The sequence below is a fragment of the Anomaloglossus baeobatrachus genome, chromosome 7 (assembly GCF_048569485.1).
Source record: "Anomaloglossus baeobatrachus isolate aAnoBae1 chromosome 7, aAnoBae1.hap1, whole genome shotgun sequence".
In the NCBI taxonomy this organism is placed as follows: domain Eukaryota; kingdom Metazoa; phylum Chordata; class Amphibia; order Anura; family Aromobatidae; genus Anomaloglossus; species Anomaloglossus baeobatrachus.
This window is the reverse complement of record NC_134359.1, coordinates 124,269,805-124,288,405: the sequence shown is the minus strand read 5'-3', so window position 1 is coordinate 124,288,405 and position 18,601 is coordinate 124,269,805.

The following is an 18,601-nucleotide window of genomic DNA, read 5'->3' as shown; positions in this document are numbered from 1 at the left end:
GCTAGGTCCTGTCAGTGCACCTCTCCGGTACACGGTGCTCGTTTGAGCATCTCCGTGTACTGGAGAGATACTCAACTCCCCATCCATGCATGTCGGTGCTCTTTACAGAGTCAGCCCACATGCAAGGACTGGATGCCACAGCCGGTGAATAACGGAGATCACCACTGCTATAGTAACCCTCCTGTCAGGTTGCTATTGCTACGGTGGCAGCGGTGACATCACCGTTTACAGCCCGCAGCCTCTGCTCACTCACTGAGTGATTAGACTGCACGGGAGCAGAAGCGTCTTCCTCCCATGCAGTGCTGTCTGATATAGCAGAGCTGCATGGGTTGAAGGAGAAAGAACACAGAAGACCAGGATCATGGAGGGCTGAGAGGGAGTAATAAACATGGAGTCTCTAAATGTGTCTGTGTATTTATTTCTATTAAAGTATTTTTTCTCTGTGTGGTGTCTTTTTTTTAACCCTTTATTGGAGATTATTAATGGCCGGGTCAAACTTGCCTGACATTAAAAATCTCTGGCTTAATACTAGCTAGTAAAACAAAGCCAGTATTAACCTATTATTACCCAGCGAGCCACCCATCAGCAGGGCAGCTGGAAGAGTTGGATACAGCACCAGATGATGGCGCTTCTATGAAAGCGCCATTTTCTGGGGCGGCTGCGGACTGCAATTCGAAGCAGAGGGGCCCAGAAAGCTCGGGATAACCTGTGCTGCGGATTCCAATCTCCAGCTGCCTAGTTGTACCTGGCCGGATACAAAAATGGGGCAAAGCCCATGTCGTTTCTTTTAATTATTTCATGAAATTCATGAAATAATTAAAAAAAGGGCTTCCCTATTTTTTTAGTTCCCAGCCTGGTACAAATAGGAAGCTGGGGGTTGGGGGCAGCCGTGCCTGCCTGCTGTACCTGGCTAGTAGAGTTGAGCGCGGTTCGTGGTTCGTGGTTCTCCAGTTCTAGGCTCGAGTGATTTTGGGGCATGTTCTAGATCGAACTAGAACTCGAGCTTTTTGCAAAAGCTCGATAGTTCTAGAAACGTTCGAGAACGGTTCTAGCAGCCAAAAAACAGCTAAATCTTAGCTTGGTTTCTGCTGTAATAGTGTAAGTCACTCTGTGAATCAAACTATTATCACATTTCAGTGTATAGTGTGCGTGAACAGCGCCTTCAGATCACTGCTGTTTCTATAATGGCGATCGCCATTTTTTTTTTTTTTTTTCTTGTCTTCCTTCCCTAAGCGCGCGCGTCTTGTGGGGCTGGCCAGCATGTCAGCCAATCACAGACACACACACACCTAAGTGGACTTTGAGGCAGAGAAGCAACGGCATGTGTGATAGGATCTGCATGTCACATGTCCCTGCATTATAAAACCGGACATTTTCTTCACGATCGCCATTATCTGCCTTCTGCGTCTTTGGTGTCAGACATCACTGTCGCAGTTCCGTCCTTTGTCCTATCGCCGATACAGCTGTATGCGCTGCATACACAGCGTTAGACAGCTTAGGGAGAGCACATTCTAGCAGTCCTTTTAAGGGCTCGTACCGGCAGGGTCAGAGAGCCATAGGTGACAGGTCCTGCAAACAGCAACAGCGTCTGTGTAGCCCAGGTCAGGGATTTCCTCCCTGCATTTCACCATTAGGAGGGAATAGAAAGGCAGGCTTCCATTCCTCTACCCAGAGCACCACAATCCTGCCACTGTACCCTCTTGTCCTCTGCACACTCCAACTCATTCTAACTAAGCCATTATACTAGCAAACACTCAGTGTACCTAGTGGCATCCTATACGTGGCTATTGGACTTTGCTATAGTCCCACTAGTGCCAAGACATTTGCAGAGCGCATCTGCCTGCGTTGCACACTCCAACTAATTATAACGAAGCCATTATACTAGCACACACTCAGTGTACCTAGTGGCATCCTATACGTGGCTATTGGACTTTGCTATAGTCCCACTAGGGCCAAGACATTTGCAGAGCACATCTGCCTGCATTGCACACTCCAAGTATTTTAAACTAAGCAATTTTACTAGCAAACACTCAGTGTACCTAGTGGCATCCTATACGTGGCTATTGGACTTTGCTATAGTCCCACTAGTGCAAAGACATTAGCAGAGCACATCTGCCTGCATTGCACACTCCAAGTTTTTTAAACTCAGCCATTATACTAGCAAACACTCAGTGTACCTAGTGGCATCCTATACGTGGCTATTGGACTTTGCTATAGTCCCACTAGTGCCAAGACATTTGCAGAGCGCATCTGCCTGCGTTGCACACTCCAACTAATTATAACGAAGCCATTATACTAGCAAACACTCAGTGTACCTAGTGGCATCCTATACGTGGCTATTGGACTTTGCTATAGTCCCACTAGTGCCAAGACATTTGCAGAGCGCATCTGCCTGCGTTGCACACTACAACAAATTATAACGAAGCCATTATACTAGCAAACACTCAGTGTACCTAGTGGCATCCTATACGTGGCTATTGGACTTTGCTATAGTCCCACTAGTGCCAAGACATTTGCAGAGCGCATCTGCCTGCGTTGCACACTCCAACTAATTATAACGAAGCCATTATACTAGCACACACTCAGTGTACCTAGTGGCATCCTATACGTGGCTATTGGACTTTGCTATAGTCCCACTAGGGCCAAGACATTTGCAAAGCACATCTGCCTGCATTGCACACTCCAAGTTTTTTAAACTAAGCAATTTTACTAGCAAACACTCAGTGTACCTAGTGGCATCCTATACGTGGCTATTGGACTTTGCTATAGTCCCACTAGTGCAAAGACATTAGCAGAGCACATCTGCCTGCATTGCACACTCCAAGTTTTTTAAACTCAGCCATTATACTAGCAAACACACAGTGTACCTAGTGGCATCCTATACGTGGCTATTGGACTTTGCTATAGTCCCACTAGTGCCAAGACATTTGCAGAGCGCATCTGCCTGAGTTGCACACTCCAACTAATTATAACGAAGCCATTATACTAGCAAACACTCAGTGTACCTAGTGGCATCCTATACGTGGCTATTGGACTTTGCTATAGTCCCACTAGTGCCAAGACATTTGCAGAGCGCATCTGCCTGCGTTGCACACTCCAACTAATTATAACGAAGCCATTATACTAGCACACACTCAGTGTACCTAGTGGCATCCTATACGTGGCTATTGGACTTTGCTATAGTCCCACTAGTGCCAAGACATTTGCAGAGCGCATCTGCCTGCGTTGCACACTACAACAAATTATAACGAAGCCATTATACTAGCAAACACTCAGTGTACCTAGTGGCATCCTATACGTGGCTATTGGACTTTGCTATAGTCCCACTAGTGCCAAGACATTTGCAGAGCGCATCTGCCTGCGTTGCACACTCCAACTAATTATAACGAAGCCATTATACTAGCACACACTCAGTGTACCTAGTGGCATCCTATACGTGGCTATTGGACTTTGCTATAGTCCCACTAGGGCCAAGACATTTGCAGAGCACATCTGCCTGCATTGCACACTCCAGGTATTTTAAACTAAGCAATTTTACTAGCAAACACTCAGTGTACCTAGTGGCATCCTATACGTGGCTATTGGACTTTGCTATAGTCCCACTAGTGCAAAGACATTAGCAGAGCACATCTGCCTGCATTGCACACTCCAAGTTTTTTAAACTCAGCCATTATACTAGCAAACACTCAGTGTACCTAGTGGCATCCTATACGTGGCTATTGGACTTTGCTATAGTCCCACTAGTGCCAAGACATTTGCAGAGCGCATCTGCCTGCGTTGCACACTCCAACTAATTATAACGAAGCCATTATACTAGCACACACTCAGTGTACCTAGTGGCATCCTATACGTGGCTATTGGACTTTGCTATAGTCCCACTAGGGCCAAGACATTTGCAGAGCACATCTGCCTGCATTGCACACTCCAAGTTTTTTAAACTAAGCAATTTTACTAGCAAACACTCAGTGTACCTAGTGGCATCCTATACGTGGCTATTGGACTTTGCTATAGTCCCACTAGTGCAAAGACATTAGCAGAGCACATCTGCCTGCATTGCACACTCCAAGTTTTTTAAACTCAGCCATTATACTAGCAAACACACAGTGTACCTAGTGGCATCCTATACGTGGCTATTGGACTTTGCTATAGTCCCACTAGTGCCAAGACATTTGCAGAGCGCATCTGCCTGCGTTGCACACTCCAACTAATTATAACGAAGCCATTATACTAGCAAACACTCAGTGTACCTAGTGGCATCCTATACGTGGCTATTGGACTTTGCTATAGTCCCACTAGTGCCAAGACATTTGCAGAGCGCATCTGCCTGCGTTGCACACTCCAACTAATTATAACGAAGCCATTATACTAGCACACACTCAGTGTACCTAGTGGCATCCTATACGTGGCTATTGGACTTTGCTATAGTCCCACTAGTGCCAAGACATTTGCAGAGCGCATCTGCCTGCGTTGCACACTACAACAAATTATAACGAAGCCATTATACTAGCAAACACTCAGTGTACCTAGTGGCATCCTATACGTGGCTATTGGACTTTGCTATAGTCCCACTAGTGCCAAGACATTTGCAGAGCGCATCTGCCTGCGTTGCACACTCCAACTAATTATAACGAAGCCATTATACTAGCACACACTCAGTGTACCTAGTGGCATCCTATACGTGGCTATTGGACTTTGCTATAGTCCCACTAGGGCCAAGACATTTGCAGAGCACATCTGCCTGCATTGCACACTCCAAGTATTTTAAACTAAGCAATTTTACTAGCAAACACTCAGTGTACCTAGTGGCATCCTATACGTGGCTATTGGACTTTGCTATAGTCCCACTAGTGCAAAGACATTAGCAGAGCACATCTGCCTGCATTGCACACTCCAAGTTTTTTAAACTCAGCCATTATACTAGCAAACACTCAGTGTACCTAGTGGCATCCTATACGTGGCTATTGGACTTTGCTATAGTCCCACTAGTGCCAAGACATTTGCAGAGCGCATCTGCCTGCGTTGCACACTCCAACAAATTATAACGAAGCCATTATACTAGCAAACACTCAGTGTACCTAGTGGCATCCTATACGTGGCTATTGGACTTTGCTATAGTCCCACTAGTGCCAAGACATTTGCAGAGCGCATCTGCCTGCGTTGCACACTCCAACTAATTATAACGAAGCCATTATACTAGCAAACACTCAGTGTACCTAGTGGCATCCTATACGTGGCTATTGGACTTTGCTATAGTCCCACTAGTGCCAAGACATTTGCAGAGCGCATCTGCCTGCGTTGCACACTCCAACTAATTATAACGAAGCCATTATACTAGCACACACTCAGTGTACCTAGTGGCATCCTATACGTGGCTATTGGACTTTGCTATAGTCCCACTAGTGCCAAGACATTTGCAGAGCGCATCTGCCTGCGTTGCACACTACAACAAATTATAACGAAGCCATTATACTAGCAAACACTCAGTGTACCTAGTGGCATCCTATACGTGGCTATTGGACTTTGCTATAGTCCCACTAGTGCCAAGACATTTGCAGAGCGCATCTGCCTGCGTTGCACACTCCAACTAATTATAACGAAGCCATTATACTAGCACACACTCAGTGTACCTAGTGGCATCCTATACGTGGCTATTGGACTTTGCTATAGTCCCACTAGGGCCAAGACATTTGCAGAGCACATCTGCCTGCATTGCACACTCCAAGTTTTTTAAACTAAGCAATTTTACTAGCAAACACTCAGTGTACCTAGTGGCATCCTATACGTGGCTATTGGACTTTGCTATAGTCCCACTAGTGCAAAGACATTAGCAGAGCACATCTGCCTGCATTGCACACTCCAAGTTTTTTAAACTCAGCCATTATACTAGCAAACACTCAGTGTACCTAGTGGCATCCTATACGTGGCTATTGGACTTTGCTATAGTCCCACTAGTGCCAAGACATTTGCAGAGCGCATCTGCCTGCGTTGCACACTCCAACTAATTATAACGAAGCCATTATACTAGCACACACTCAGTGTACCTAGTGGCATCCTATACGTGGCTATTGGACTTTGCTATAGTCCCACTAGGGCCAAGACATTTGCAGAGCACATCTGCCTGCATTGCACACTCCAAGTTTTTTAAACTAAGCAATTTTACTAGCAAACACTCAGTGTACCTAGTGGCATCCTATACGTGGCTATTGGACTTTGCTATAGTCCCACTAGTGCAAAGACATTTGCAGAGCACATCTGCCTGCGTTGCACACTCCAACTAATTATAACGAAGCCATTATACTAGCAAACACTCAGTGTACCTAGTGGCATCCTATACGTGGCTATTGGACTTTGCTATAGTCCCACTAGTGCCAAGACATTTGCAGCACGTCTGCCTGCGTTGCACACTCCAACGAATTATAACTAAGTTACATTGTCAGGGATATTTATTCTTTATTATTCTGCTGTTAATAAAGCTAGACCACCACTGCAATCTTCACCACCTCTCAATTTTTACTACCACATTTTCAGTCCACAATCTTGTCGCAATCAACATGAGTGGCAAAATGACAGATGCTGGTGGAAAGGGGAAGAGGCGTGGTGGAAAAGGCAAAAAATGTTTTGTCAGTGGGGAAGGTGGCAAAGCTCCATTATCATCTGCTGAAGATAGACCATCTACTAGCAAAAGTAAGATGTCTACTACTTATTGTGGACAATCCGATGTGCTCCCTTTTTTACGGACACGAACAAGAGGAACAAAGGTAGATGATGGGCAAAAAAGGAAAATGCTTGAATGGATCTCAAGTGGTCCAACAAGTGCCCTCTCAGCCACTTCAAGTACCGCATCCAAAAAACACCATTCCTCTGAGTTGTCATCCCAATCACACTTGATTTCTCCCAGCTCTGAAGTCTCCATCAGCCCTGCACAGTATGGTGGAACTGAGATGGCTGAGTCTGCAGAGCTGTTCAGTCACACTATAGCCTGGGAATCAGAGGTCTGCTCCCAAGCTACAGTGAGTACAGAACAGGAAATGGTCTGCAGTGATGCCCAGAACCTTTGTGACTCAGATTCAGGCCGTGAGGACCAAGTTTCTGAGCATAATGTTGACCCTTTGTCACAAACTGTAACACCTGTGGTTATAGACAATGAGGAACATACTGATGAAGATGAGACGCAGATACCCGATTGGGATGACAACTTAAATATTCGGTCAGGGCAAGAAGAGGCTCGGTCTGAGGGGGAGGGGAGTGCAAACACAACAATTGATGATGACGTTCTAGATCCCACCTACTGTCAACCCCCAGTCAGGCACTCGAGGAGGTCAACAGAGGCGGTGGAGGAGGATGCAACCGACGACGAAGTTACCTTGCGCCTTCCTGGACAGAGTCGGAGCACTGGTAGCACGTCTACAACTGCATCCTCAGCCACCACTCTGCCTATGAGCATTATTCGGGGTGGATCAACAGGTCGCATGGCCTCTAAGCCTTGCCTAGCCTGGGCCTTTTTTCACATCGAAAAAGATCGCCCAACTCATGTGATATGTAACATTTGTCATGATTCTGTTAGTAGAGGTCAAAACCTCAGCAGTTTGACAACTTCTTCCATGAATCGTCACATGAATAAATATCATAAGTCCCGGTGGGAAGCTCACCGTGCTGCAATGCCGGCTAGCGGAGCGAACCATCCACCGCCCGCCCCTTCCAGTGCATCCGCGCGCTCTTCATCTTCTAGGACTGTGGGGACAGCTGTCACACCTGTTTTTCCACGCAAAACTTCCACCACTGTAACCGCAACAGGCAGTTTGCTTGTAAGGTCGTCAGTTGGTTTGGAAGGGGAAACAAGTGAGTGTGTACAGCTCTCTCAGACATCGATAGCACCAACGTTGGATGAAGGCAACATCATGTCTCCGCCTGCACTTTCCTCACAAACCTGCATTTTTCCAGGGACACCCTACTCAACACCGTCTACACACAGCAGCCAGATCTCTGTCCCTCAGATGTGGTCAAATAAAAGGCCACTTCCTCCGACCCATGACAAAGCTAAGAGGTTGACTCTATCCCTCTGTAAGCTGTTGGCTACCGAAATGCTGCCTTTCCGCCTAGTGGACACACAGGATTTTAGAGACCTTATGTCTGTCGCTGTGCCCCAGTACCAGATGCCTAGTCGCCACTACTTCTCTAAGAAAGGTGTGCCCGCGCTACACCAGCATGTCGCACACAACATCACCGCTTCCTTGAGAAACTCTGTGTGTGAACGGGTGCATTTCACCACCGATACTTGGACCAGTGAGCATGGACAGGGACGTTACATGTCGCTGACTGGGCACTGGGTAACTATGGTGATAGATGGTGAAGGGTCTGCTGCACAAGTCTTGCCGTCCCCACGACTTGTGTGTCAATCCTCTGTCTGTCCAAGTTCCGCCACAGCTTCTGCATCCTCCACCTCATCTGGGTCCTCCACCTCCGCCCCAAGCCTGCCTGGTCAGGCCACCAGCGTTCTCACTGCGCAGAAGGAATCACGCACGCCTCATTACTATGCTGGCAGCCGAGCGCAACGGCATCAGGCGGTCTTTAGCTTGACATGTCTTGGTAATAAGAGTCACACAGCTGAGGAGTTGTGGTCAGCTCTGCGGTCCGAGTTTAATAAATGGTTGTCTCCACTCAACCTGCAGCCTGGTAAGGCCGTGTGCGACAATGCTGCAAACCTGGGTGCGGCCCTTCGCCTGGGCAAGGTGACACACGTACCTTGTATGGCTCACGTGTTGAACCTTGTCGTGCAGCAATTTTTAACACACTATCCCGGCCTAGATGGCCTTCTGAACAGGGCACGAAAACTGTCTGCTCACTTCCGGCGTTCAAGCGCCGCAGCTGAGCGACTTGCATCGCTCCAGAAGTCTTTCGGCCTGCCGGTTCATCGCCTGAAATGCGATGTGGCGACACGCTGGAATTCAACTCTACACATGTTACAGCGACTGTGGCAGCACCGCAGAGCCCTGGTGCAATACGTCATGACGTATAGCCTGGGCCAACGAGATGCAGAGGTGGGGCAGATCACCCTGATGGAGTGGTCTCAGATCAAGGACCTATGCACCCTTCTGCACAGTTTCGACATGGCGACGAATATGTTTAGCTCTGACAATGCCATTATCAGCATTACGATTCCAGTCATTTACATGCTGGAGCACACGCTAAACACTATTCGGAGTCAGGGGGTGGGACAACATGAAGGGGAGGAACTACAGGAGGATTCATATGTGCAAGGGACAACAACATCACCAAGATCCAGACGTTCATCATCACCAACGCAGCAGGCATGGGACCATGGGGAACAGGGATCGACAAGGGCGCATAGTAGCAGGCGAAATGTTGAGCAAGGTGCAGGAGAACATGAAGAAATGGAGGACGAACTGTCCATGGACATGGAAGACTCAGCGGATGAGGGAGACCTTGGTCAAATTTCAGTTGAAAGAGGTTGGGGGGAGATGTCAGAGGAAGAAAGAACGGTGAGCACCTCTATGCCACAAACACAGCGTGGACTTGGTCCGCATGGCTGCGCAAGACACATGAGTGCCTTCTTGTTGCACTACCTCCAACATGACAGTCGTATTATCAAAATTAGAAGTGATGATGACTACTGGATTGCCACACTATTAGATCCCCGGTACAAGTCCAAATTTTGTGACATAATTCCAGCCATAGAAAGGGACGCACGTATGCAGGAGTATCAGCAGAAGCTGTTACTCGATCTTAGCTCGGCTTTTCCACTAAACAACCGTGCAGGTGCAGGGAGGGAATCTCCCAGTTGTAACTTGACAAACATGGGACGGTCTCGTCATCTTCACCAGTCTACCCGTACCAGTAGGACCGTATCTGGTGCCGGTAACAGCAATTTTATGGAATCTTTTCATAATTTTTTTAGACCCTCTTTTGCAAGGCCACCAGAGACAACAAGTCTGACACATACTCAACGGCTGGAGAGGATGATACAGGAGTATCTCCAAATGAACATCGATGCCATGACTGTGCAACTGGAGCCTTGCTCCTTTTGGGCTTCAAACATAGAAAAATGGCCAGAGCTCTCCAGTTACGCCTTGGAGATTTTGTCGTGTCCAGCTGCCAGCGTTGTCTCTGAACGTGTATTCAGTGCTGCTGGGTGTGTGCTGACAGATAAGCGCACGCGTCTGTCCAGTGACAATGTGGACAGACTGACGTTCATCAAAATGAACAAGTCATGGATCCAGAAGGAATTTACTACCCCTGTGTCATCCTGGGGAGAGTAAATGCTTGTGGATTTGGAACGTGCTTGATGCAAATCAAAACATCCTGTTTGCAACTAGGGCCCAAGTGCTGCCACTGATGGGGTGGGTGTCTGTGTGGCCCAATTTTTGGAAAAAAGGGAGACTCCGCTTGGAGTAACCCTTGCTTGCTGTGTTTTTAAAAGAAGCCAAGATGAACAGAGCTGGGATCAGGAAAGACTTTGCTACCTACCCCGGTGTCATCCTGGGGACGGATAAGAATGGCGTATTTTTGAATGTGCTTGATGCAAATCTAGCTGTGAAGTGTACAACTGGGGCACAACTGCTGCCACTGAAGGGGTGGGTGTGTGTGGGCCCAATTTTTGGAAAAAAGGGAGACTCCGCTTGGAGTAACCCTTGCTTGCTGTGTTTTTAAAAGAAGCCAAGATGAACAGAGCTGGGATCAGGAAAGACTTTGCTACCTACCCCGGTGTCATCCTGGGGACGGATAAGAATGGCATATTTTTGAATGTGCTTGATGCAAATCAAAACATCCTGTTTGCAACTAGGGCCCAAGTGCTGCCACTGATGGGGTGGGTGTCTGTGTGGCCCAATTTTTGGAAAAAAAGGGAGACTCCGCTTGGAGTAACCCTTGCTTACATTGTTTTTAAAAGAAGCCAAGATGAACAAGTCATGGATCAGCAAAGACTTTATCTACGTACCCCGGTGTCATCCTGGGGACGGATAAGAATGGCGTATTTTTGAATGTGCTTGATGCAAATCAAAACATCCTGTTTGCAACTAGGGCCCAAGTGCTGCCACTGATGGGGTGGGTGTCTGTGTGGCCCAATTTTTGGAAAAAAGGGAGACTCCGCTTGGAGTAACCCTTGCTTGCTGTGTTTTTAAAAGAAGCCAAGATGAACAGAGCTGGGATCAGGAAAGACTTTGCTACCTACCCCGGTGTCATCCTGGGGACGGATAAGAATGGCGTATTTTTGAATGTGCTTGATGCAAATCTAGCTGTGAAGTGTACAACTGGGGCACAACTGCTGCCACTGAAGGGGTGGGTGTGTGTGGGCCCAATTTTTGGAAAAAAGGGAGACTCCGCTTGGAGTAACCCTTGCTTGCTGTGTTTTTAAAAGAAGCCAAGATGAACAGAGCTGGGATCAGGAAAGACTTTGCTACCTACCCCGGTGTCATCCTGGGGACGGATAAGAATGGCGTATTTTTGAATGTGCTTGATGCAAATCAAAACATCCTGTTTGCAACTAGGGCCCAAGTGCTGCCACTGATGGGGTGGGTGTCTGTGTGGCCCAATTTTTGGAAAAAAGGGAGACTCCGCTTGGAGTAACCCTTGCTTGCTGTGTTTTTAAAAGAAGCCAAGATGAACAGAGCTGGGATCAGGAAAGACTTTGCTACCTACCCCGGTGTCATCCTGGGGACGGATAAGAATGGCGTATTTTTGAATGTGCTTGATGCAAATCTAGCTGTGAAGTGTACAACTGGGGCACAACTGCTGCCACTGAAGGGGTGGGTGTGTGTGGGCCCAATTTTTGGAAAAAAGGGAGACTCCGCTTGGAGTAACCCTTGCTTGCTGTGTTTTTAAAAGAAGCCAAGATGAACAGAGCTGGGATCAGGAAAGACTTTGCTACCTACCCCGGTGTCATCCTGGGGACGGATAAGAATGGCGTATTTTTGAATGTGCTTGATGCAAATCAAAACATCCTGTTTGCAACTAGGGCCCAAGTGCTGCCACTGATGGGGTGGGTGTCTGTGTGGCCCAATTTTTGGAAAAAAAGGGAGACTCCGCTTGGAGTAACCCTTGCTTACATTGTTTTTAAAAGAAGCCAAGATGAACAAGTCATGGATCAGCAAAGACTTTATCTACGTACCCCGGTGTCATCCTGGGGACGGATAAGAATGGCGTATTTTTGAATGTGCTTGATGCAAATCAAAACATCCTGTTTGCAACTAGGGCCCAAGTGCTGCCACTGATGGGGTGGGTGTCTGTGTGGCCCAATTTTTGGAAAAAAGGGAGACTCCGCTTGGAGTAACCCTTGCTTGCTGTGTTTTTAAAAGAAGCCAAGATGAACAGAGCTGGGATCAGGAAAGACTTTGCTACCTACCCCGGTGTCATCCTGGGGACGGATAAGAATGGCGTATTTTTGAATGTGCTTGATGCAAATCTAGCTGTGAAGTGTACAACTGGGGCACAACTGCTGCCACTGATGGGGTGGGTGTCTGTGTGGCCCAATTTTTGGAAAAAAGGGAGACTCCGCTTGGAGTAACCCTTGCTTGCTGTGTTTTTAAAAGAAGCCAAGATGAACAGAGCTGGGATCAGGAAAGACTTTGCTACCTACCCCGGTGTCATCCTGGGGACGGATAAGAATGGCGTATTTTTGAATGTGCTTGATGCAAATCAAAACATCCTGTTTGCAACTAGGGCCCAAGTGCTGCCACTGATGGGGTGGGTGTCTGTGTGGCCCAATTTTTGGAAAAAAAGGGAGACTCCGCTTGGAGTAACCCTTGCTTACATTGTTTTTAAAAGAAGCCAAGATGAATAAGTCATGGATCAGCAAAGACTTTATCTACGTACCCCGGTGTCATCCTGGGGACGGATAAGAATGGCGTATTTTTGAATGTGCTTGATGCAAATCAAAACATCCTGTTTGCAACTAGGGCCCAAGTGCTGCCACTGATGGGGTGGGTGTCTGTGTGGCCCAATTTTTGGAAAAAAGGGAGACTCCGCTTGGAGTAACCCTTGCTTGCTGTGTTTTTAAAAGAAGCCAAGATGAACAGAGCTGGGATCAGGAAAGACTTTGCTACCTACCCCGGTGTCATCCTGGGGACGGATAAGAATGGCGTATTTTTGAATGTGCTTGATGCAAATGTAGCTGTGAAGTGTACAACTGGGGCACAAGTGCTGCCACTGAAGGGGTGGGTGTGTGTGTGGCCCAATTTTTGGAAAAAAGGGAGACTCCGCTTGGAGTCACCTTGCGGTGTTTTACATGATTTTAGAAGGGCGTGCCATGCCTATATCTGTGTGTCCTCCTCTTTTTCCTTGTCCAGCTGTTTTGTTTTCGCATGAGTATATGTCCTTGTCACTTTCCAATGTGTTTGAGTTGTTTGTCACCTTTAGGACACCTTTGAGGGTGTTTTCTAGGTGTTTTTCTGTGTTTGTGATTGCCTGCCATTGTTTCCTATGCAGTTCGAGTTCGGTTCGTCGAACGTTCGACGAACCGAACTCGAACGGGAGGTCCGTTCGGCGAACCAACCTCGAGCCGAACCGCGACCGGTTCGCTCATCTCTACTGGCTAGCATACAAAAATATGGCGAAGCCCATGTCATTTTTTTGGTGGGCAAAAAACTCTTTCAAACAGTCCTGGATGGTGAATGCTGAGCCTTGTAGTTCTGCAGGAATGGATGGATGAATGGATGGATGGGAGGGCAAACACCGCCACTACCGCATACACACGCAGGCACTACGGCACTCATCCTCCTCACACACACGCAGGCACTACAGCACTCATTATCCTCGCACACACGCAGGCATTACGGCATTCATCATCCTCGCACACACGTAGGCACTACGGCACTCATCTTCCTCGCACACATGCAGGCACTACAGCACGCATCATCCTCGCACACACGCAGGCACCACAACCCCCATCATCACCGCACACGCAGGCATTACCTCAGTGACGTCCCCGCTGACAGCGCGGCTCACGTCAGTTGTTCCGTGGATCTGACACAGAGCGCTCGTGTTCTACGGCGCTCCCTGTCAGCTTCATTTAGCAGAGCTGGATGCGTCACAGGATCTCTGTGGATTACGTCGGACCTGGAGGGGTATTTGGGGATTTTAATAAAATAGTGAAAGAGGGTGTTTTTTTGTCTTTTATTCCAAAGAAAGGATTTTTTGTTGTGTGTGTTTATTTACTTTCACTTACAGGTTAATCATGGAAGGTATCTCGGGGAGACGCCTGCCATGATTAACCCCGTTATTACACCGATTGCCATCGCACCAGGGCAATTTGAGATGAGCTGGGTAGAGTCCCGGGACTGTCGCATCTAATGATTGCAGCAATTCCAGGCGGCTGCTTGCTGATATTGTTAGGGTGGTGGGCTCCCCATAATGTGGCGCTCACCATCCTGACAATACCAGCCTCCAGCAGTGAGGCTTTATCTTGGCTGGTATCAAAATTGGGGGGAACCGTATTTTTTTTTTATTATTATTTATTTTATTTTTTTACTGCCCGCCGGTGGCTGTGGTTGGTTGCAGTCAGACATGCCCCCCCGATGAGTGACAGCTGTCTCACTGAAACCAATCATGGGCGCTGGTGGGCGCGAATAGCAGGGAATACCAGATTGAATAATAAAGCGGCAGCCATTTTCAAAAGAGAAAAAGCCGCCGGAGCTTTGTGACAGCCGTGCAGCGTCGGGCCCGTGATCGGTGAGTAGGAAAGAGAGGAATTGTGCTGGGGATGCAGGATGAATACAAATGTAAACCGTGCACACATAGCCTTACTGTGAAAAGCCACGCTTTTGGTGATCGAACCGTTATCGAACGTAACTCGAACTGCCAAACTTGAAGCAAATTGTTCGAGTTCGTCGAACGACTCGGACACTGCCCAAAATCACTCGAATTTGAAATTGGCGAACTGATCGAATCGAACATCGCTGAACTCTACTCCTATCCTTCCTGAGCGGTATGATGGCTTGACATTCCCATCTTATTTGTACTCACATATAATTGTTTGTACAGGTGAACAAGGCCCCTTCAGGTATCTGGAAATTGCACCCAAGGATGAACCAGACTTGTACAAGTCCACAATACGCTTTCGGAGATCTTGGATGATTTCTTTTGACTTTCCCATGACACTACTCAAAGAAGTAGTGTGTTTCATGTGTGCATCAAAATACATTGCCAGGTGAGTCTCTAACTCAGATGTTGCCAATAAACTTCAGAAGCTTCCAAAGACATGACATCATCATATGGGCTGTACATAGTGTGTAAAGGATATTACTCTTAGCGTATGTAAACTTTTGACTTTGCAGGCAGTAATAGAAATGCCTTAAAAAATTCTCTCTCATTATTCTGGCATTTGGAAAATATAAATAATTTTGGTATTCCTAATTGACATAAAATGGGAAAGATTTATTTTGATTTCATGTCAGATACTGAGAAAAACATACATATGTGTCTTTTTAGAGAGTGGATGGAAACTTCTGTCCCGCACAGCACAAGCCCTAATATAGCTCATTTGGAAAAAAAAGTTACAGCTTTCAGAATGTAATGATGCAAAAACAAATTGCTTTTTGTGAAATATAGATTTTAGTTTGTAAAAGTAGAAAAGCATAAAAAAAACTAGACTAGTATTGCTGTAACTGTACTGACCCGAAGAATAAATCAGTCTGATCACTTTTACTGCACAGTGAACCGCGCGATCAAAAAATATTATGTTCCCCAAAACAATTCCAGTAATATCTACAACTCATAGCAGAAAAAAGATGCCCTTATCCAATAAAAAAAAAATGTTACAGCTCTCAGAATATTACGATGGAAAAAACATGTATTATAAAAAAAAAAAAACATTTTTACCATGTGATAGAAGCAGAGCATGAAAAATAACACTATAAATCTGATATTGCTGTAATTGCACTGACCTGCAGAATAAATCCATCCTATCACTAGTGCGGCACAGTGAACAGCGTAAAAATAAAAATAAGATCTTTTCTTGTACTGCTGTCTATTTCTTCGTTTTGCTTCCCAAAAATCGGAATGAGGCACGGCTCATATTTATCCTGCGCTCTCCACTGATCACTTACGTTGGGCTTTCCATATAAATCCCAAAACACGTTATTCAAACTAAATCCATATTGCAGCTACTCACTCTAAGGCTGGTTTTAGACGTCCGTGTTTAATCAGGTACCAGTCACACGCATGGTTATGCTCATATGTTTCTCATACGTGTGTCATATGTGTGTTACACGTGTGGCACGTGTGTGACATCCATGTTTGCATACGTGTGACACGTACCGGGTAAAACACGTGTCTCTGTAATGAAAAGATGTTCTATATTTACCTGCATCCAGCGATGTTGTCTCCGACTCTGCTGCGTCCCGCTCCTGATCCCCGCTAATTATTTTCATTGATTATTCACTTCCTGAGGATCTGGAAGCCGGAACATCGCAGGGACAGGCTAGGTACAGCACAGCCGAGGACAGCATCACTGGGGACATCACCGCGGACATCGCCGGTGACAGGTGAGTATACAGCAGTTTGTGCAGTGACATCCAGGGACTCATCAGGGTTCCCAATGAACTCTCATGAACCCCTGGAAGTCACCATCGTGATACTCGCTGTAACGCAGTTGTCGCAGGGGTGTTATCAGGAGGTCATCAGAGTTCATTGGGAAATCCGATGACCTCTTGGACGTCCCTGCACACACACTGCTGGCAGGATACTCACATGTCACTAGCGATGTCCCCAGCGATGCTGTCCTTGGCGATGCTGTCTCCTTCACTGTCACCGTGATGCCCCTGCTCTCAGCTGCTCACTGCGGTGAATAATCAATGAAAATAATGAGGGAGGGTCAGGAGCGGGAGGCAGCAGAGCTGGAGACAGAATCACTGGATACAGGTAACTATAGAAAATCTTTTTATTTAAAAACCCGTGTTTTCTCTGGTACGTGTCACACTGATGTCACACGGATCCCATCAGTGTGCGGTCCGTGTGACATCCATGCTGCAGGAGAAAAAACGGGCACGTCTCCGTGTGAAATAGCGGGGCCACACGGTCCATGTGAAAACACGGCCGTGTGAGAGTGCACAATAGGGTAACATGGGTACGTGTGACATCCGTGTTAAAAACGGATGTCACACGTACCTAAAACACGGACGTCTGAAACCAGCCTAATGAGGCAAATGGAGACACTTTGGACTCAGTCTGGTCTCTGTTCTGGCCTTGCAATGTCTCATCATTTTAGGCATCTTTTTAGGTCACAAATATAAACAACCACAGCCCTTTGCAGGCCTAAAAGATGGCCATCAACGAAACAGACATAGTGCACAGTCCAAAGTGTCTACATCTGCCTCATTAGAGTGAGTGGCTCCATCGAGGGTTTCGTCTGAATCACATTTTTCGGTGATTAACATGGAAACCCCGATGTAACTGCTCAGTGCAGGACACAAGAATGTGATACCAGCCTTATACTGAAAACAATCAGAAAATGTTATGTATCCCAAAATGTTACTAATAAAACCCCTAACTTACCCTACACAAACCCAGCCCCCACTCAGGTCCGTCATTTGTCAATGGGAATATCGGGGAGGTCCCACATCACTGCTATAACTAAGACTCTGGAAAAGCGATAAGGCTCCCACCCCCAAATAAAATGCAGTGACGCCTGAGCTCCCAAATGTAAATGACTCCCCACTTCTGACTCCCCGTGCCTAAACTACAGTAAGCGACCATGTGTGTGTTATTGTAGTAGGGAGAGCGTACTTATCAAGTTACGGGGTGCATGTCTCCAGAAGCACAAACTGGGCACAATGATGGGCACTGAACTGGCATATTTGGAATTCTCCAGAAAAAGAGCGTGGTGTAGATGCTACAAAATAGTCATTGCATTTTTTGGAATTGTCCTTGTTGGGTACCTTATTGAAAGACACAGAACATCTTATATATACGGTGACCTCGGTTAGAATTCATTTGACCGCTGAGCTAGTTCTCCTATCTATTGGTTTGGAGGAGTTGAAAAAGCGGCGTAGACAAATTACTTGCCATATTCTTTTGGTCATTAAATCTTTACTAGCGTCCGAATGGAAGGAAATAGATGTCCCCTCAATACAAGAAGTTATAGATAGGGTTTCCTTACACAACATTTAAGAGTACGAAATAGCCCTTAAAGAAGGTAAATTTTCTAGATATGCTGAGAGGTGGTATCTGTGCTCATTTAAATTTAACCCAAACCTTAAGATTTACGACCTTTGATGTTATTCTCTTGTTTTTGTTTTTTTTACATATATCAATTCTTTGAACCTTCTTACTGTTTGCAAATATTCCTTATATTTGCAGTATGTTTCTTTGTTATAGTAATAGTTGTTAGGATTCCTGGAGTTGTATTTTTTTTTCTTCACCTGGATTCTTCTATCCTTAGATTTTCCTTCCCTTTTTTGTTGAATTTTACCTTTCAAATTATATCTAAAGCCTAATGTTTATTAAACAATGACAACATTTGTACAATAAGTAATTTCAACGCTTGTTACACCTCATTTTATGTTTCCTTTTTCCCTGTTATAAATAAAGACAGTGTAGAAAATAGTCATTGCAGTCATAGATAAATTATTTGAGAAGTACAATTTCTACA